The 21,549-nt window shown below is 52.5% G+C and overlaps 1 protein-coding gene across 2 annotated transcripts in view; it reads left to right on the top strand.

Moving 5' to 3' along the window:
- TOPAZ1 (testis and ovary specific TOPAZ 1) overlaps positions 1-21,549 on the top strand; it is a 2,616,805-nt gene that overhangs the window by 628,883 nt on the left and 1,966,373 nt on the right. The window lies entirely within an intron of this gene.

Below are 21,549 nucleotides of genomic sequence, written 5' to 3'. Positions count from 1 at the left end.
AAATCTTTTGCAGTGTTCCCCAAGGGAACTGCACAGGTTTCTGCCTAACACCAGCGCACAGAAGATTCTTGCGTTTCAAGATGGCGAACCAGCACTACCGCAGGGAAGCAATCCCAGTGTACCCTTAATTGGACGACTGGCTCATAACAGGGGAATCACCTCTGATTTGCAGACAAAACATCCAAACAACTATCAACCTCCTCTTTCAATTGGGCTTCTCAATCAACGAGAAAAAAATCAAGCCTGGTGCCCAGCACCTCCAAACAGTTCCTAGGAGCTATCCTAAACACAGAGGAAGGTTTGGTCTTTCCCTCAGAGGAAAGGATAAAAAACTTGTTACTGCAAATACCACATTATCAGGCCGGCCGCCAGATAAGGGTATGCAAAGCAATGCGTTTAATAGGCATGATGGCATCTTGCATTTACCTGGTTCTCCACGCGCGCTTGCGCATGCGTCCCATTCAGGAGTGGTTGGCGAAACAATGGTCTCAGGCAAGCGGTCAGTGGGACGATCTAGTGGTCGTTTCGCTAACACTGGTACAAGTTTTTCACTGGTGGACGAGAGTGAATCTGACCAAGAGAAAACCCTTCTATGATCCGCAGATACAGGCAGTGGTCACAACAGATGCCTCACTGGCAGGGTGGGGGGCTCACTACCTTCACCACACATCTCTGGGTCTGTGGTCTCACTCTGCAGCTCAGAACCACATCAATGTGCTTGAACTTCTGGCAGTGTTGAAAGCCCCTCCAGCTTTCGAACCCCATTTAACAAGCCTGTCGGTGCAGATCCTAACAGACGGCACCATAGCAATGATTTATATCAACAAACAAGGGGGGACACGTTCTCCAAATCTATCCAAACTTGCACAGACAATTGGAAATGGGCACTCAGACGGAAAATGTTCCTATCATCACAACATGTTCCAGGGGAACTCAATGCTGTAGCAAACTCACTGAGCAGAGATCCCCTGCCAGAGGAACACGAGTGGCGTCTACACGAAGAGTTCGTAGAACACCTCTTTTCTCTGTGGGGTTTTCCAACTATAGACCTATTCGCCACAAGCGGAAATCGTCAATGCCCAGACTTCACGTCCATGTTCAGCCAGCCAGGCTCCAAGGGGAACGCGCTATGGATGAACTATTCAGGGAGGTTTGCTTACGATTTTCTCCCCCGACTCCTCATGAGGAAGGTGGTGAACAAGTTACACAAGGAACCGATGACGCTGATCCTTGTTGCTCCTATGTGGGCAAGACAGCTGTGGTATCCACATCTGCGCAGACTGACGATGTGCGAACCCATCAAACTCTCGTGCCAGTACAACCTACTCACCCAGCACGGAGGACTAACAGTGCACCCACAATCACACTCTATGAACTTGGCAGCATGGCTCCCGAAGTCCTAGTTCAGGCATCTCAATCTACCACAGAGATGCATGGATATCTTGAAAGAATCAAGAAAACCAAACACTAGGCACTGTTACTATGATAAATGGAAACGTTTCGTAAATTGGTGCCAGAATAAGCAAATCAATCCCATTTATTGTACTCCATCTGTCATTCTTACCTACATGCTCCACCTTCTAGATGAAGGGTTAGTGTTCAACTCCCGAAAAGTCCACCTGGCGGCCTTGTCACCCTACACCACTTCCCAGAATAAAGTCTCAGGTGGAAGGTACCGGTCATCGAGGCCTTCATGGAGGGGGTAAAAAGACTCCACCCTCCAATCTCTAACCCACCGCCAGGTTGGGACCTAAAGGTGGTACTCGCTAAGCTCATGGGTCCCCCATTCAAGCCGATGCACAAGTCTAGTCTTAAACACCTGATTCATAAGACTGCCTTCTTAGTAGCCATCACTTCCATAAGAAGAGTTAGCGAAATTCAAGCTCTCAGTGCAGCATCCTTCTTTACTATATATAATGACAAACTGGTTTTACTGACTCACCCTAGGTCAGTGGTCTTCAAACTTTTTTGGCCTGGGCCCCCCCTGAGCAAAGTTCTGGCAGGCCGGGCCCCCCAAAAGTGCCAGATGGGCAGTATGTAGAAATCGCTATGTACTTTTGTGTGCCGTCACCGCACCCTACTCCCAGTACAGACCCTGGGCTCTCCCCACCCTACTCCCACCACTATCCCAGTGCTGCCGCCCAACCTGCTCCCACCACAGTCCCATAACACAAGCATACACACATCCATACACATTTAAATAAAAAATAAATTGCCATAAACGTACCTTCTGCAGGGGCCTGCGCGTGGTTGCTAAAATGCCCCGCTCTAGGTTGCTCTGCCCGTATGTGCGAGGAGGCGCAGGAGCATCCCCTTGCACATACATACATGCAGTGCCCCAGACAGGAATTTCCAATGAGCTATGCAAGGCTGGCGAAGCAAAACATCCCCAGCGTTGCATGGCTCAGTGATCATGTGCGGCTGGGGAAATTAACTGTCGAAGGCAAACAGTGTTTCCCTTTGACAGTTCAGCCAGCCCAGGAGCACTCCCTCAGCTGGAAAAAGCAGCTGAGGGAGTGCTCAGTGTTTCACTGGCTGACTCCTCGGCTCCTCCATAATGGGTGAGGTGGCCAGTGGGTGGACACACCCTCACCCATTATGGATGTGTCGGCAGGCTTGAACTGGCCTATAGGGCAATAGGGCGATGACCGTAACAAAAATGCAAAATGCGAGTGTAGGCCAGTCAAAATAGGCCACTTTTTTGGCCAATGTTGGCCAGTTTGAGGAGTTACTTCACTATGCAGCTAGTAGTTTTGACCCTTGTTGCTGAATAAATATTCTTTAAATATCACAATTTGTTTACATTTGAACAAAAAACAACCCCTTGGGTACTATTCAAACAGTCTGTGACTAAAGGACTGAATATCCATTTGCAACTGCTGGCCATTTTTTCATTGGTGCCTAAGACTGTTGTATGGTCCAGTCTGACCATGTGAGATACCCCTTCCCATTTCCTCCAATCAAAAAAAAAAAGAAACTTTTTTTAATTTTTTTTATTTTTTTTATTTTTTTTTACATTTTATGCTGGGCTCTGGCGCCCCCCCTGGGATGTGGCCGCGCCCCCCTGGGGGGAGGCGCCCCACAGTTTGAAGACCTCTGTCCTAGGTTCTCACCTAAGTTCATTTCCAAATTCCATGTTAACCAGTCTATTGAGCTACCGGCTTTCTTCCAAGAGCCCAAAAGCTCTGCTGAGTTAAAACTCCACTGACTAGATGGAAAGGAGTGGGGTCCTCTACTACGTAGACAAGACCAGACCGCTAAGAATGACAGATGAACTGTTTGTCTCCATAGCTCCAGGCAGAGAAGGAGATCGCATCTCTAAGAATGCCATCTCTAGGTGGATAGTCAGATGTATCGTACTGTGCTATTCCCTTTCAAATAAAACTCTGCCTTTTACGCCTAGGGCCCACTCCACAAGAGGTACTGGAGCCACTCTGGCTTCCATTGCAAATGTCCCCTTAGACAGTATTTGCAAAGCAGCTACATGGAGCTCTATACATACTTTCACTCAGCACTACTGCATTGACGCTCATTCCAAGACAGATACTCAAGTGGGACAAGCAGTTCGAACACATTTTTTTCGCTCATGACCCTTATCACATCCCACCTCCTCCTAACACTGCTCGCTAATCTATGCACAGCATGTGATCTAAGCAAATTCCACAAGCCTCAGAAGGGATACATTACTCACCGTAATCGTATTTCTGATGCTTGTATCTGCTTATATTAACATGCAACCCGCCCTTCCTCCCCTCGGAGAGAAGGTGCATGGATGCTTAAGAGCTTGTCTGATATATATGGTCTGCTTGGATACAACAGTACTCACGCTACACCTCATGCTACCTCATGTCAGAAAAATAATCTGAGGGACCTCGATGCGTGAGGGATCATGGGCACAGTGGCCGTCACACTAGGGATAGTATTACTGGCACACCCTGTCGACGTCCCTTTTTGAGTTTCGAAAACAACTGTAATACTCTGCAGCGTCCACTAGATGTCGGACTATGCACAGCATGTGAATCTAAGCAGATACAAGCATCAGAAATAAGATTACGGTGAGTAATGTATCCCATATACACGCACACCCGCACAAACACACATGCACAGACCACAAACACACATGGGCATGCACAGACCACAAACACACACAGTCCGACACTTATCCGGCTCGCCCTGCCTGTCGGCCCCTGCGTACACTTGTGTGCATTAGGGGTGATAAGTTCGATTTAGAAAGACCGATCCTTGCAGTTACGGTGTTTGTAAATAGATTTCCAGTCGGAAACAAAAAAAGGTAATTTGACCTAAGACAATATTTCTAAGGTGACTATTTTGTAAAATGTCTCAATAACACTGTCCGTTGGGGATTGTGTGCTAAATTTAGACCCTGCTTTCAGTTTCCGTATATGTATGTTGCTTGGGTGGACACCTAGTTCTTTACAGATTTGCTCCAAACTCTTGTGTGTCTGGTACCAATGATAGTAGTAAAGAACATTGCTTTTGTCCAACAACCTTTGGTCGAATTATTCTATAGAAATATTAAATAACATCCCTTTTGTCCCTTGTCTCGACGGCTGTTCCAGTTTCCGCCAAAGACCTGCGAGATTCGACAGAAGGTGATCCTGTTGGCGGCGTTGACCACGTGGCCGGGCTTTCGCCGGCCTATACAGTAGGGAGAGTGGGGTCGGGGTAGACATTTTTTTTTAAAAACTGAAATTGCCTTTCCCTTTCTTCCCGCTTTCCCAGTTGGTCTTAGTCACTCTGTGTTACCTCAGCTATGTGTGAATGTGACGACGGCGAGTGACTATCAGGCCTCCGAACCGGAGGTTGTTGACCTTTTGACGGAACGCTCACGTTCCGTATCCTCTCTCCCCGGGCCCGGTAAGCACGGCGTAAACCCTGCTAGGGGAAGTCACACGCCGCGACAAACACACACGTGCATGACACTAAGCACACAGCCCCTAGCCTTATTTCGACTACGTCGAAAAAGACTTCGGTGCCAACGTGTGTGCCGGTACTTTCAGTGATACCCGCCGATCGAGTTCGGCAGCCCTCATCGCAGCCGGATACACGCCTAGTGACTGGGCAATCCAAGGGCGCTACCCCCAAAACACACAGTTCCGTCGACACGCATCATGGGAAAGGGTACGGTGATGACAAACGTAGGACTCAAGATAAGGCCTTACCACCGCCGAAAGTTATGGCACTGCCGGAAAAGATGGCCGATCAAGGCAAGGCCTCGATTCTGCCGAAACAGATTCCCTTACAACCGTCAGATGTACATACGCGCCTCCCGACAGGTAAGGACGTCAAGTTCAGTCTGGCAAGGATTGTGGCCGCCGATTCCCATAAATGGTAGGCTAGGGACTCTGAGTCTCTGAAAGACCCAAAGAACCGCCGAGTTCTAAGGATAATGTTCAGAAGTCGAGTGAAGGGCACAGAGATACCCCACCTTCGTCGGCCCCGCCAGAGGTTTTCTCTGAAGGAGAGGAAGGACTTACTTCGACGTTAAGGCACAGAGCTCTACGTTTTTCGATGGAAGAGGGTGCTGTGGACACTTTTTCGACAGAATACTATGAGAGAGACACCTTTCCACCCCTAGACCATTCTAGATCGTCAGTCTTGACTAGGGAAAAGATTGAGGACTGCATGGAGAGGCTGGACAAGTTTGTTTCACGCGCAGAACGTACACCACGAAGGGCAAGGGATGAAAGCCCAGTTAACCCTAGATCTAAATTTTCAAGGCTTTTTGACCCCTCTTTAGAAGAGGAAATATATAATTATGACCTTACTGAAGAAAACATTCTACCAGTTAAGGTACAGGAGAATCCTTTTTATAACGAGGAGGAACATGAGCCCATTGAAGATGAGCCCATTGAGAATGATCCTATTGAAAGCTGGAGGGAGGAGCCAGATGTGGATGACCATCGACCATGGCAGTCCCCAAAGCCACAAGATCTAGACCCAGATATTATGGCCTTGGACTCTCCGCAGAATACCCCTACAAGAAATCCTTCTTCTATTGATGATCAACTAATATTTAATGTAATGCTACGTAAAGCAGCTGATCACTTTAAAATTGCCACTGAAGAGGCAGCACCTGAAGCCGACTTAGTTAAGGATATAATCAAAGAGAAGCCGCCAACCAGCCAAGCCATTCCTCTACTCACTTCGATTAAAAAACACCTTGCTCCATCTTTGTCTACACCGGCTCTTATGAGGGGTGTAAACCCAAGAATTCAAAATCTCTTCCGCCCCTCTCCATCAGATCCTCTATATATTAGCGGTCATTCCACCCCAGATGCTTTGGTAGTCACAACCACAAGGAAAAGAGCAGGCGCGTCCCTTTATCAACAGGCGAGGCTTCCCCTGACAAAGAAGGGAAAAGACTTTATGCCCTGGGCAAGAGGGTTACCACAGCGGCAGCGTACTCCACGCGTATCGCCAATAACAATACTCTATTGCCTAGTTACGCAGCTGCTCAATGGGTTTTAATACAAGTAGGCCTACAAGAGGCTCCAGAGCCTCTACGGACCCACCTACGTTCCACAGTCTCTGAAGGTAGGCAAGTTAACCAAAGTATTTTAAAGAACACTTTGGATTCTGCTGAGACAGCCAGCCGAGCCCTCGCTCAAGGCCTTCTCCTCAAGACAAGCGTGGCTTCGTAATTCAGGGTTTAAACCTGAAACCCAAGCGTCTCTTATAAACAAACCAGTGGAGGAATCCAACTTGTTTGGGAAGGCGGTCGATGAGGCCTTAGAGACCTCGAAAAAAGAAAATGAATCCCTAAAGCGTTTGGACCAAATTACTCGGAGACCTTCCACAAGGCGAGGATTTGGAAACAGGTTTTTTTGTGTCCAACGCTCCACTCATCAACAATACCCTTCAGGAAACAAATGGAACTCTCCACAGGGAACCAATACTTACCATGCCGCTGTCCCCTTTGGGGGTATAGGGTATTGTAAAGGAAGAGGCTGGAACCCGACCCCCAGAGGTTCTCCTGCCTCAGGATCCACATGACTCGAAGATTCGGGTCCCCTCCCACGCCTCTCCGGTCAGGGGCCGGCTGACATCATTCCTGAAAGCATGGGAGGGAATAACCACGGACCAGTGGGTACTAAAAACCATAGCCCACGGGTAATGTGTAGAGTTCAACCAATCCCCAAAGTACAGACCTCCACGTCAACGAAGACTAACATCAGAACATCTTCGTATACTTCGAGAAGTCGAGATACTGGAACAAAAAGCCATAGAGATCGTACCCAAAAAGGATCTAACCATGCATCCTGTTCTAGATCTGCACCCAGCGAACGAGGTTGTAAAACCACAGAAATTTTGCATGGTCACCCTGCAGGAAGTAATTCCTCTGCTCACACAGGGGGATTACATGGCAACTCTGGATATGAAAGATGCATACTTTCATATTTCGATGTTGCCAGCACACCAAAGTACCTCAGGTTTGTGATAAAAGGCAAACATTATCAGTTCAAGGTTCTACCCTTAGGCATAGCATCTGCGCCAAGATTATGTACAAAGGTACTAGCAGTAGCGGCAGCACACCTGCGCATGCAATCCATTCCAGTTTATCCTTACCTCGACGGCTGGCTCATAACAGGGGACTCCTACGAAACATGCCTGTCAAATACCCAAAAGACAATAGATCTTTTATTCAGCCTCCATCAACGAGAAGAAATCCAGCTTAGACCCCAGTCAAGTCAAACAATTCCTAGGGGCTCTAATTCGAACAAAGGACGGCCTCGTCTTCCCCTCCAACAAGAGGGTTCTAAACATGCTGTTTCAAATCCCTCACTATGTAGCCAGTCGAGAGGTAACAGTACGCAAGACTATGCGTCTACTGGGAATGATGGCGTCATGTATCTACTTAGTTCCTCATGCGCGCCTGCAGGCAATGCAAGAGTGGCTAAGCAACCAGTGGTGTCAGGCCAATGGACAGAGGGACGATTTAGTAGTGGTCTCACCGGCCCTAGTTCTCTCACTGCGGTGGTGGTCGAGGGAAAACCTCTTGAAGGGGAAATCCTTCACCACCCAACAGTGGAAGCCACTCTGACTACGGATGCCTCCCTTACAGGGTGGGGAGCCCACCTGCTCCAACAGACAGCCAGCGGAGTGGGGTCCCCAGACATAGCGTCCAACCACATAAACCTGCTGGAACTTCTGGCAGTGTTCAAAGCACTGAAGGCGTTCGAAACACAACTACAGGGACAGACTATAGTTATCCTTACAGACAGCACCACGGCCATGTACTACCTGAACAAGCAGGGAGGCACTCATTCTCCAGGGTTGTCCAAACTGTCCCAGAACATTTGGAAGTGGGCTCTCAAACGCAACATGTTCCTGTTATCACAACATGTTCCAGGGAACTCAATCTTCTGGCAGATGTACTCAGCAGAGACTTTCCGTTGTCCAGGGAGTACGAATGGCGATTACACAGAGACATCGTCGCCAACGTTTTCGCACAATGGGGTTTTCCAGAGAAAGATCTGTTCGCGACCCTTGAATGCCCAATGCCAAAATTACACCTCCAGATACCCCCAGAACCGATACAGGGGGAACAGACTCTGGATAACATGGTCAGGGAAATTTGTCTACGCTCCCCCCCCCCCGTCTCCCCTTCTCAACAAGATTGTGCACAAGAGGCACCAAGAACCAGTCAGGATGAATGGTTCGCTCACCTGATGGAGACGTCCCCATCTCCTCCAGTCAAACTGTCTTTCCCGTACAACATGTTGTCGCAATACAGAGGGGAGAGGTGTCAACATGCCCGCAGACATTGAACTTAGCGCCTGGCTCCTGAGGTCATAGAGTTAGGGCACCTGCAACTCCCTCAGAGATGTATGGACATTCTCTGGGAAGCAAGGAAACCTAACACTAGATACTGCTATTCTAGTAAATGGAAACTGTTTGTCATATGGTGTAACTCAAAGAGCATCAACCCTATCGACTGCTTTCCCACTCACATTGTCCTATACCTAACTCACTTACTTGACTCAGGCCTAGTCTTCAACTCAATAAAGGTGCACCTGGCGGCACTTTCAGCATATACAACATCTCAACAGAAAGTGTCATGGTGGAAGATACCAGTAATTAAGGCTTTCATGGAAGGGGTATTTCCAACCAGGCTCCCAGATGGTACCTAAATGTGGTATTAACTAGACTTATGGGAGCTCCTTTCGTGCCCATGCATAAATCAAGTCTTAAGAACCTCACCCTCAAGACTGCTTTTTTAATAGCAATCACCTCCATTAGGAGAGTAAGTGAACTGCAGGCACGAAGGTGGTTTTGCATACTCACCCTAGATTTGCTCCTAAATTAAGTTCCATGTGAACCAGTAAATGGAGCTACCAACGTTCTTTCAGAATCCCTCAAGCCTGGGGGAAAGAACCCTGCAAACACTTGATGTACGCAGAGCTGTCATGTTCTATATTGAAAGAACTCATCCACTAAGGAAAACTAATCTGTTTTTCGTGTCAGTGGCCACAGTAAAAGGAGATGCAGTCTCCAAATCCACTATTTCTAGATGGATTGTCAATTGCATTACACTCTACCATCTTACGAAGAGAGAACTGCCCTTCAAGCCTAGAGCACATTCCACTCGAGGCACTGGGGCGTCCATAACATTCATTGCAAATGTTCCCCTTGAGTCCATTTGCAAAGCAGCAACCTGGAGTTCTGTACACACCTTTACAAAACACTATTGCCTAGACACTCATTCTAGGTCTTTCTAGGTCTGATTCCCATGTGGGACAGGCAGTACTAAGACATCTTTTCACTGCTGTTCCTTCTCACAACCCACCTCCAACTCCGGGTACTGCTCGCTAGTCTATGCACAGCATGTGATTCTAAGCAGATTGACAAACCTCAGAAGACATGCATTACTTACCGTAAAAGCATTTCGAGGGGATTGGGTCCTCTGACGTATTCCATATCTATGACAGTAATCACCACAGCTGTGCTGCTACTGAACATTTTCGGCGTCCTGAGTCGATGACGTTGATGCCTCGGCCGACTTCACCCGATGTGATAAGTAGGACGCTCGACGCCCGTAGCCTCAGTTCCGTTTTTTCCACGAATGTGTTTGCTTCGTGAATCTCGGTACACCTCGACTCTTTGGAGTTTGTTGTTCATCTCGGTTCTTCGAACCTTTTTGTGTACGATTTCTTCATGAAGATGTCTACCTCATCTTCCACACCGCGTCCGGGCTTTAAGAAGTGCGGGGACTGTGGTTCCAAGATGTCGGTCACAGACTCGCAACTACGCCTGCCTCTGGTGCCTCGGGGAGGCCCATGACACGGATGACTGTGTCGACTGCCAGTCGCTCACGTCGAAAGCCTTGCGGGAGCGCAAGAAGAAGTTATAGGTAGGTAAGGTGTCCAAGCCCCGGAAGTCTAGGTCTGCGGGGCTTTTGATGGACGACTCGAGGGGCGACTCTCCGCATCGTCGTCGGAAGTCCAGTGGGTCTCGGTCCCGGAGTCGGTCCCGCCACTCCTCTGCCTCTTCGAGGCACTCCCGGAAGCACCGTCATTGGTCGCCATCCCCGTCCTCACCCGAGGACTCCGCCCGTCGGCGGGTCGCTTACCCCACCAAGCATGCGACACCGGAGGAATGGGCTTCCTTCGGGAAGAAAATGTTGGCCATTCTCGAATCGCAGGGCACTGGTCCGTCCGCGCCTTCGAGTGGGGTCGGTCGTGATCAGCCGAGAGACGCCGCTGGCACGCCTTCAGGCTCGGGTGGTCGTCACGATTCGCGGGAAAGGTCCCGCTCGGACAAGGGGAATCGTTCTCGGCATGCCCGGTCCAGGTCCCGGTCCTCGACGCGCTCGAGACCGCGTGAACCTGTGAAGTCTTCGAGGAAGACATCGCCGCCTGTGACGCCAAGGTCGTCGACTGACTCTCTCGAGGCTCCACCTACGAGGAAGTCGTCGACGCCATCGGCGCCCAGGATGTTGAGGGACATGCTCGGGGCTCCGCCTTCGAGGCCTGTGTCGACGCTGTCAACTTTGTCGACGCTTTCGGGGCCGGCTGTGATTCACTCGGGGCTGTCGACGGGGGGGATACCCCGTGGCTCGGGGGATCCACCTAGGAAGGCTCTGGCCAAGGTCAAGCATGGCTTTGGTTCCAGTTCTGTGACTTCTTAACGCCATCTGGAATTCATTTCAGAGGTGGATGATTGCTCTGATGATGGCATGGTGCCTGACGAGATTTTCTCGGGCCATAGCCAGTTTGAGGACCTGAGGCAGTCCCTGCATGATGCTAGTGGGCTGGACACCTCTCCGGAGGTGGAGTTTTGTAGGCCTGAGCCTGGCACTCATGCCGATTCTTTGAACCAGCGACTTATGTCACAGGTCTCTGAGTACTTAGGATGGTCTGCTCCCCCAGGGGAGTTGGTGCAGGATGACCTTACGGATATCCTAGACATTGGTCCATCAACTGACCCGGTACTGCCATTCCATATGGCTCTGCAAAGAAGGGTGGCAGCGGCTTGGACTGCTCCGGAAAGTCTCCCGGCAGTGAGCAAGTCTTTGGCGCGAAAATACCGCCCAGCCAATAGTGACCCCTGCTACTTGTCCAAGCACCCTACTCCGGAGAGTTTGGTGGTGCAGGCGGCTACGGCCCTGGCAAAGCAGGCGTTGTACCCTACCATCCCTCCTGATAGGGACGACAAGAGTTTTGGCGGCTGGGCGAAGTAAGTGTTTTCTGCAGGGGGTATGGCGCTTCAGGCGGCCAACTCCATTTGTGCCTTGTCTCGTTTCACGCACACTCTGTGGAACTGTTTCTCCAGCATGGGGTCTGGCATGGATTCACATGCTCATGAATATTCCCCGTTGTAGGGCTACCCGAACATGGCCCAGGAGAAAGGAAGCTCGACGCCCGGAAAGCTGTTCAGGGTCTGCCCTGGATGCCAGCTACAGAATGTGTTCAAGGAGGACGAGCATTCGTAATGTCTCTACTGCCTTCATGAGGACAAAACGCACGTGGAGAAGGACTGTGCGTTTTGCAGGAACATGTCGGAATGGACCATCAGGGTCCGACACCTTCGTCTCTCCAACTGGCTTGAAGGAAGGAAGGAAGGAAGGAAGGAAGGAAGGAAGGAAGGAAGGAGTCCGTCGGGTGAGAAGAAGTCTTCTGAACAGTCTTCGAAGTCCTGTGAGGGTGCCCTGGCGACGGGGGCCCAACAGAAGGCAAAGCACAGCAAGTCCGCGGGCACCGGGATCGCCGTACGGTCGGGCTCTTCGGCTGCCAGGCAGGGCACACCTTCTCCGGCAACCAACACTCTGGTTCGGGGAAGAGGACATCCGAGAACCCGGGTAAGCCTCTGGAGAGGCCCCGGTCGATCTCGAAGGATTCGGCCGAGGGGGAGCGAGGCGGTGACCCTCCCCCCCAGGTGAAGGCCTCAAGCGCACCTAAGGCGGTGAAGGCTTTGATTCACCCGGCCAAGGCCTCTATCGAGGGAGTCGCGGCAGCCCTGGCGCAGCCTGTGGAGGCAACCTTGGGGCCCAGAGTCTCCCTGCCTTCGTGGAGGTAAGCCTCTTTCAGACCCATCGAAAAGACCCCCGTGAAGACCCCGGCGGAAAAAGAGGGGGGGGCGGTGGCCATTGGGGACACGGACACAACATCCGAGGAGGAGTTGGTAGAAGTCCTAGAGGGCCTCGACGAGGGCGTCGAGGAGGCCCGTCCCCACGGGAGGGATTCCGACAAGGTTGACGAGAGTGACGGTGGCACTTGCGATGGTCCTAGTCAGCCGTCGCTCCCATCTCTTCCGGAGCCGCAGGATAACTCTGCGGCAATTTTGTTGGCAATACAATCCTTATGTTCAGAGATTAGGACGAGATTGCCCTTACCACCGACAGAGGACCCGGTACCATGTCCGACGAAAGGATCCAGAGCCGTTCCCGGCGGAAGCCCCCCGAACAAGAGAAGACGGATCCACCCAGCCCCACCTTCTCAGCCCTTGCGGCCTGCTCGGCCTTTACCCACATCCCCCGTCCCTGGGGATGACACGGGAACACGGCCACGACGGGTACCGACGACGACGGCGGTGACCATGGGACGGAGCTCCCATCACCAGCCCGGGCCTGCCCGTCTTAGGAGATCAGATCTTTCCATGCAATGATCGCAAGGGCATTCAAGCTTTTTCTGCTCTGCCCCTAAGAGAAGAAGGAAGGTTTCCTTTACCAACGGCACGAGGCCAGGAGGAAGTCGGTCCTCGCTGTGCCTCTGCTGGATGACATCTGGGACGAGGGTCTCACCCTTCTCAAGAACCCGTCTACGACACCTGCCAAGAAAGATCGGTACGAGAAGAAGTAGCGGGTCCCCGACGCGGCCCCTTTGTGCCTTAGGGCACAACCTACCCCGGACTCGGTCGTCTCAGCGACAGCCAAGAATAAAGCGGTGGGGGCGTCGGTCTCAACGTCCACTTCCCCGCCGGACGGCGAAGGGAAGAATCTGGACGCAATGGGACAATGAGTTATCTCGTCGGCGGCAACAACGATTAAGGAGGCCAACGCTCTCGCGATCGTGGCCCGCTACGACAGGGAGTTATGGTACAAGATCGCCCCCCTGTTTGACTTCCTACCGGATGACAAGAGGGCCGAAGCCCTGGAGATCTTGCAAGAAGGCGAAGTGGCGTCGGACCCCGCCATTACTGTGGCAACGGACATTGCCGACACCGGTTTCCGCCAGCTAGGCAACAGCGTTTGCCTTAGACGATGAGGTTGGCTCAAGGCAACGGATTTCCTCCAGGATGTGCAAGCCAAGGTGCTGGACATGCCGTTCGACGGGAACAACCTGTTTGGGAAAGCGGTGGATGAGTCCCTCCAAGCCATCAAGGCGGACACAGAGACTGCTAGAGCCCTAGGCGTTCTCTGGCAACGGAGGCCGTCCTTTCAGAGCGCCGGAGGCAAGCAGGGTGCCTCCAAGGGATTTGGCGGTGGCTCCTCTATGTACCGCCAAGCGGCCCGCTCCTCGTCGCAGGAAGCCTATAGAGGACGAGGCAAGTCGGGGGTGGGGGGGCCCCGCCGTCTTGGCCAGGGAGGCCAAGGCGGCAAGGCGTCCGCCATGCAAGATTGAACCGACAACGGGGTCGGGCCCCCACCGAAGCACCCCGGTGGGAGGCCGGCTGGCGAAGTTCGTCAGCGTGTGGGAGTCCATCTCCACCGACTGTTGGGTGCTGGACGCCCTGCCCAGGGGCACGCCCTCGAATTTCTAAAAAAGTGCCCCCGCATTCCACCCGTGGTCAGGAAGGAAAATCACATCCCTCAACTACTCTTGGAGGTCAGGGCGTTGCTCAGAAAACGTGCCATCGAGCTTGTCCCGAAGAGGCTCCAGGGCTCCGGAGTATACTCAAGGTAATTCCTAGTAAAGAAGACAGGAGGATGGCGCCCCATCCTGGACCTGCGACGGCTGAACAAATACATCAAGGCACAGAAATTCGGGATGGTCACCCTCCAGCACGTGCTGGGACAACTGGAGGAGGGCAATTTCCTGTCGTCGTTGGACTTGGAGGATACGTACTTCCACATCCCCATTCTGCGAGGTCGCCGAAAGTTCCTCAGGTTCGTGGTCCAAGGACGGCACTACCAGTTCAAGGCCCTCCCGTTCGGATTGATGTCGGCACCCAGGGTGTTCACCAAGTGCCTCGCACCGGTGGCGGCGCGGCTGCGCCTGCAGGGGATCCACGTCTACCCCTACCTGGAGGATTGGCTCATCCGAGCAGGGACAAGGGAGCTCGTCGTGGATCACACAGCAAAGACCGTCCAGCTGCTCTCGGACCTGGGATTCTCCATCAACTTTCCCACATCCCACCTGGTCCTGTCGCAAGTCGCACTGTTTCTTGGAGCAAAGCTCGACACAGTGGCGCGCCTAACCTCACCGTCGGAAGAAAGGACGAAGGCCATCCTGGGCAAGGTGCAGCACCTGCTGGCCTCGGACGTGAGGTCCATCGAGTCCCTACTCTGGATGATGTCCTCCTGCATATATCTCGTGTGCCTGTGCAGGCTCCGGATGCGCCCTCTGCAAGAGTTCGACTCCCGCTGGATCCAAGCGACGGGCAGCTTCAAGGACGGGATTCCACTCAACGAGACCTTCCAACGAGCGATCCGGTGGTGGGGCACCCGCACTCTGACGGCGGGCACAGATTTTCAGACCCCATCCCACCAGATAACGTGACGACGGATGCCTCCCTGGAAGGGTGGGGAGCACACACCGGAGATCTTCACGCAAGAGGCCTTTGGCTCCCGGAGGAGAAGAAGCTCCACATCAACATCCTGGAGTTCCGTGCAGTGTTCTGGGCCCTCCGGTCTTTTCTCCCGTCCCTCAAGGGCAAGGTGGTGAGAATTTTCACCGACAACACCACCACAATGTTCTACATCCGGAAGCAGGGAGGAACCAGATCCCCAGCCCTCTCCAAGGAAGCCCAGGATCTACGGCATTGGGCCGTCGCCCAAGGGATGTTTCTGGTGCCCCTTCACCTGGCAGGGATAAAAAAACACCATTGCCGACTCACTCAGCAGGGAGCTGCGCTCGTGCCATGAGTGGGAACTACGTCAGGATCAAGTGGATCGATTCTCCCGACGATGGGGGGGAAAACCCCCGCTCGACCTGTTTGCGACGGCGACGAACTCCAAGTACCAGAGGTTCGCCAGCAGGTTTCCCCAGCTGAGGAGCATGGGCGATGCTTTCTCGTTCCCCTGGGGAGGCCTGTTCCTTTATGCGTTCCTGCCGTTGCTGCTCCGACTCGTCAACCAGCTCAAGAGGTCCCGGTGCAGGATGATCCTGGTCGCGCCGGCGTGGCCGAGGCAGATCTGGTTCCCGGACCTTCTGGACTTGTCAGCGTCCCCACCAGTCAAGCTGCCGACGGACGCGGATCTTCTCTCCAGAGAAGGAGGCGCCATACTTCATTACGACCCGGAGTCGCTGAACTTGCCGGCCTGGCTCCTGCAGCGCTAGAGTTTGGAGGGTACTATATCCCGGCTGACTGCAGAGAGGTCCTTGCAAAAGCCAGGGCGTCCTCAACTCTCAAGTGCTACGGACATAAGTGGAAGAGGTTCTCTGTCTGGTGCCGGGCACAGAAGATTAATCCTCTACGGATTACGGCCCCTCAAGTGCTGCCGTACCTACTGTCGCTGGCCAAGGCTGGACTGGCTCACGCCTCCATCAAGATACATCTGGCGGCGATCTCCCGATACACCAGAAGCACAGGATGGGCGTCCTTGTGGTCCCCTCGCCTGGTGAAGGAATTTATGAAGGGACTGTTCCGATCGTTCCCGTCGGTGAAGCCCCCTGCCCCGGCGTGGGAACTCAACGTGGTGCTGACCAGGCTCATGGGGGCACCATTCGAGCCCCTGCATTCGGCGCTGCTGAAATTCCTCTCGTGGAAGACTGTGTTTCTTGTGGCCATCACCTCCGCACGGCGAGTCGGAGAGATCCAGGCCCTATCCTGCAATCCTCCATACTTAACTTTTCACGACACGAGGGTGGTGCTGAGGATGCACCCCTCGTTTATGCCCAAGGTGCCGTCGGACTTCCACCTCAACGAGCCCTTGGTGTTACATGTTTTCTTCCCGTCGCCTTCGTCTCCGGCCGAGAGGACTTTGCACTCGCTGGATGTGGCTAGAGCGCTGAAGTTCTGCGTGGACCGAAATAAGAGTGCTGTTTGTGAACTTTGGACCTGTGAACCAAGGGAAGGCTCTCTCGAAGGCTTCCATTTCCAGATGGCTCTCCAGCTGCATCATGCATTGTCATCGGTTGGCAAACCGACCGTTGCCCGGCCGTCAGAGAGCCCACTCGACCAGAGCGATCACTGCTACCACAGCATTCTTGTCTGGTGTGCCCCTGCAGATGTACATCTGCAAGGCTGCTACATGGAGGTCGATGCACACCTTCACGAGATTCTACTGCGTCAACCGGGATTCCAGGGAGGAGTCCAGAGTCGGCCAGGCAGTGCTGCGCAACCTGTTGGCTTAAGGTGAGCCTGGTGAGGAGGTAAGAGATGCTTAATGTTGAGTTTTATGTAATGCTTAATGTTGAGCCTTGTCACCTCCTGTGGTTGTGCATGTGTACTGCTATGTATTCTTATATTCATGAGCATGTGAATCCATGCCAGACCCCATGCTGGAGAAGGAACAAGTTACTTACTTGTAACTGTTGTTCTCCAGCATGGGTCTGGCATGGATTCACATGCGAACCCTCCCTCCTGCCACTCTACGGCTCTTCACTTGGTCATACTGCCACTTTGCGTGCTACCAAATCTGAAGATGGCTGCCAGAGGCGGGGCTTAGGGCGAGGGCAGTCATTGGCTGGGGGCAGTATGACCCAGAGACCAGTGATTGGTTACTACTGAGAAAGACAGATCAGAAACAAAACTGATACTGATTTTTTTCTTTACCGCGGTTTCCCAGCCTGACGACGGGGAATATTCATGAGCATGTGAATCCATGCTGGAGAACAACAGTTACAGGTAAGTAACTTGTTCCTTCCTTGGCGGCTGAACATATTCCCGAAGGGGTTGAACGGGATGTTTTCCTTGCCATGGTTCAGGATGGCAAGGATGCTATGTGTGAGGCCGGTTAGATGGGTTTGGACATGGCAGATTGCGTCAGGCGGTCCATGGCGGCGAGCACCGTGATACGCAGGCTTGTGTAGTTGCGGAAGTCAGGGTTTGCTCCTGATGTGCAGGCCCGGCTCCTCAACATGCCCTTTGACGGGGAACGTCTTTTTGGCAGTAAGGCTGACGAGAGCCTTGAGAGGTTGCAGACCTCCAAAGATGCAGCAAAGTCGTTGGGCGCTGCAGTTCGACAACCTCTGCCTTTTCGTCACAGGGGGACAGCAATGGAGGGGAGGTTCCTTTCGTTATTACTCATCCTTTGGTAAAGCGAGAGGAGCTGCCAGTCAAAGGGGCCACCGTAGGAGTGCCAGAGGTGGAAAACCAGGTACTCGAGGTGCCAAGGCCGCTCGGGCTGTTGCCTCTTTGCCCTCAGGCAACGCCGCAGCCGTTTCAGCTCAGTCATGAGGCCATGTCCCATGGTTCGCCGGTTGGGGGAAGGCTAGCGCAGCATCTTGCAGAGTTGCGCGCCATTACATCAGATGTGTGGGTTCTGGATGTCATAACCCACGGCTACTGTCTTCCTTCCCGGCAGAGGCCTCAAGGCAATCCACCGGGGAATCTCTCATTGAAGAGTCCGGATCCGCTCCTTGCACAGGAAATTCAATCCCTGCTGGAGAAAGGCACCATAGAACTGGTGCCTGTAGCGGAGAGGAACAAGGGATGGTATTCCCCTTATTTGGATTCCAAGAAAAACGGGGGGATTGAGACCCATCATGGACTTGCGCGGTTTGAACAAACTCCTCAGGAAGGACAAGTTCAAGATGGTTACTCTCTCTCAAGTCCTCCAGGCCCTTCAACTTCAGGACTGGTTGGTGTCTCTCGACCTCAAGGACGCTTATTTTCATGTGCCGATCCATCCAAAGCACAAGAAGTACCTGAGGTTTGTGGTTGGCGACTCGCACTTTCAGTTTCGGGTCCTGCCGTTGGGATTGACCTCCGCCCCGAGGGTCTTCACCAAGCTCATGGTAGTGGTGGCAGCGCACCTCAGGAAAGGGGGGATTCACGTCTACCCCTACCTGAACGATTGGTTGATCAGGGCGCGCTCTCCAGAGCAAGTCCTGGATCATCTGTCAGTCACCAGCCACTCCCTCCACAAGCTGGGATTCTCCCTCAACTTAAAGAAGTCCCATTTGACACCAACTCAGAGGCTCCAGTACATCGGAGCAGTGCTCGACACGTCCCTGGGGCAGTGTTTTCCTCCCCAGGTGAGGGCTCATCGCATTCAGCAGATGGTGCACAAGTTTCAACTTGCCCAGACTCTCCAAGCATTCGAGTTCTTGAGACTGCTCGGCCTCATGGCATCCTGCATTCTTCTGGTGCCAGAGGCCAGGTTGCGGATGAGATCTTTGCAATGGGCACTCAGGCTCCAGTGGTCTCAGGTGCCGTCTTTGGTTGCCCAGGACCTTCTGTGGTGGGCCGACGCAGGCAATCTGATGAGGGGGGGCTCCATTTTGGCTGCCCTGGCCGGAGGTGACGATCGTGACGGACGCAACCGTCACGGGATGGGGAGCTCATGCCAACGAGTTGACAGTCAGCGGTTGTTGGTCTCAGTCGGAGTCCAGACTCCATATCAATCTGTTGGAGCTGAGGGCCGTCAGGCTAGCCCTGAAGGCTTTTCTGCCGACTGTGCGAGGAAAGAATGTTCTGATCCTTACGGACAACACGGTGGCCATGCGCTACCTCAACAAAACAGGGGGGCAGGGTCACTTCCTCTGTGAAGGGAGGCGATGCAGCTCTGGTTCTGGGCAATCCAGCAGGAAGTTTCGATCTCGGCAGTTCATCTGGCAGGAGACAGAACGAGACAGCGGACACCCTGAGCAGGCAGAGCACGTTCTCTCACGAGTGGGAGTTGGCTCAGGAGATTCTCCTGGAGATCTTCGCCCTTTGGGGGACCCCTCAAGTGGATTTCTTCGCCTCCAGTGTCAAGGTTCTGCTCGCGGGAATTTCCCCGAAACAGAGCCTTAGAGATGCATTCGTGGTGGAGTGGTCCTTCCCACTGCTGGACGCGTTTCCTCCAATCCCTGTCATCCCGCAAGTACTGCAGAGGTTATGGAGGTTCGGTTCCCGGATGATCCTCATTGCTCCGGCATGGGCCAGGAGGACGTGGTACCCGGAGCTTTTCGACTTGTCCATCTGTCCTCCACGTCGTCTTCCCTACCGAGACGATCTGCTCTCACGGGAGGGGGTCAGGTTCTCCATCCAGAGGTCAGGTCCCTCAACCTTCACGCTTGGCTTCTGAAAGGTTGAGGTATAAGTATTGGGACCTCCCTGAAGACGTGATGGAGGTGTTGCTTTCGGCCAGAAGGCCCGCAACAAAGTCCCTGTACCGTTGCCGTTGGAGTAAGTTCTGCGACTGGTGCAGGGTTAAGAATGTGGATCCTTTTGCATGTGAAATTCCCATGGTTCTGTTTTTTTTGCTTTCTTTGGCCCACAGGGGCCTTCAAGTGGGTACCATTAAAGGTTACCTGGCGGCGCTGTCCATATTTAATCGCTCGTCTGAAGAGTGTTCCTATTTTAAAATTCCTTTAATTTTTCAGTTTCTGAAAGGGCTCACTAATGTGTTCCCTCTGTCACCTTTCCAGGTGCCCGGTTGGGATTTCAACCTTGTTCTCAAGTTTCATTTAGGCCAGAAGGTTGTTCTTGTGCATTTTATCCTCCTCCACATCCTGGTAAGGAAGAGGAGAGGCCCCGTAGGCTTGATCCTAGGAGAGCGTTAAGCTTTTATATTTCACGCATGTCCCGGGTCTGAGTGGACGATCAGCTCTTTATTGGTTACGCTGGAAAGCGTTTTGGACTGGCTGTGACGAAACAGACTGTCTCGCTGGATTATTTTGGCTATCTGAGTGTTACCGCTTGGCGGGTAAGGACCCCCCAAGCGGCTTACGGGCCCATTGTACCATGGGTATGGCTGCCCCTATTGCCCTGTAGAGGGGTGTTCCTATACGCAACATCTGTGATGCAGCCACCTGTCCTTCGGTACATACTTTTGTGCGTCACTATTCCCTTGATTCCATCCGGGGGCAGGATCTGGCCTTTGGCAAGGCGGTCCTTTACTCTGCAATTTGATTGGGCATGCTAAATTTCTGTTTTCTAAATTCTTTTCCCACTTCCTTGCATTGGTATGCTTTTGGAGTCTGTCATAGATATGGAATACGTCGGAGGACCCAATCCCCTCGAAAAACAAGTTACTCTTACCTGGTAACGTTCTTTCGATGGGATGGTCCGACAACCTATTCCATATCGCTCCCTCCCTACCTTCCCTGCTACAGAATTTCTTATGATTGCAGCTGGCGTTTCCGCAAGACTTTGTGTGTCGGACTGGCAGAAGGCTGGTGGCACACATTCTGGGGAAAAAACGACAACTGAGGCTACGGGCGTCGTGCGTCCTATTTATCACATTGGGTGAAGTCGGCCGTCGGAGGAGGTCCTCGAGGACGGCGCATCGACGCAGACGCAGAAAATTTTCTGAAGCAGCACAGCTGTGGTGATTACTGTCATAGATATGCAATACGTCATCAGACCATCCCATCGAAAGAATGTTACCAGGTAAGAGAGTAACTTGTTCTTCTGATGGTTGTATCTGCTTAGATTCACATGCGCCCACCCTTTCACCCCGCTCGGATGGAAGTAACATGGACTTCTTACACTACTTTCTCTCTCTTTTCTGTACTCACTCAAGATAGTTATAAGGCTCCCTCTTGGCAGAAAAAATACAATTGGAGAGACCTCGGCGCGTGAGGGATCTTGGGTACACTACACGTTACGTAGGGATAGTGTTACAGGCAAGCCCATGTCGAAGTCCCCTTTCGATTCTCGAAAGACAAGATGCAATACTCCCTGGTTACCACTGAATGTCGGACTATGCACAGCTTGTGAATCTAAGCAGATACAACCATTAGAAATGCTTTCACGGTAAGTAATGCATGTCAT

Source organism: Ambystoma mexicanum, chromosome 2q (assembly GCF_040938575.1).
Source record: "Ambystoma mexicanum isolate Mex_15411 chromosome 2q, UKY_AmexF1_1, whole genome shotgun sequence".
Lineage (NCBI taxonomy): Eukaryota > Metazoa > Chordata > Amphibia > Caudata > Ambystomatidae > Ambystoma > Ambystoma mexicanum.
Note: the sequence above shows the minus strand (reverse complement) of the source record. Positions and strands in the feature narration are given on the sequence as shown.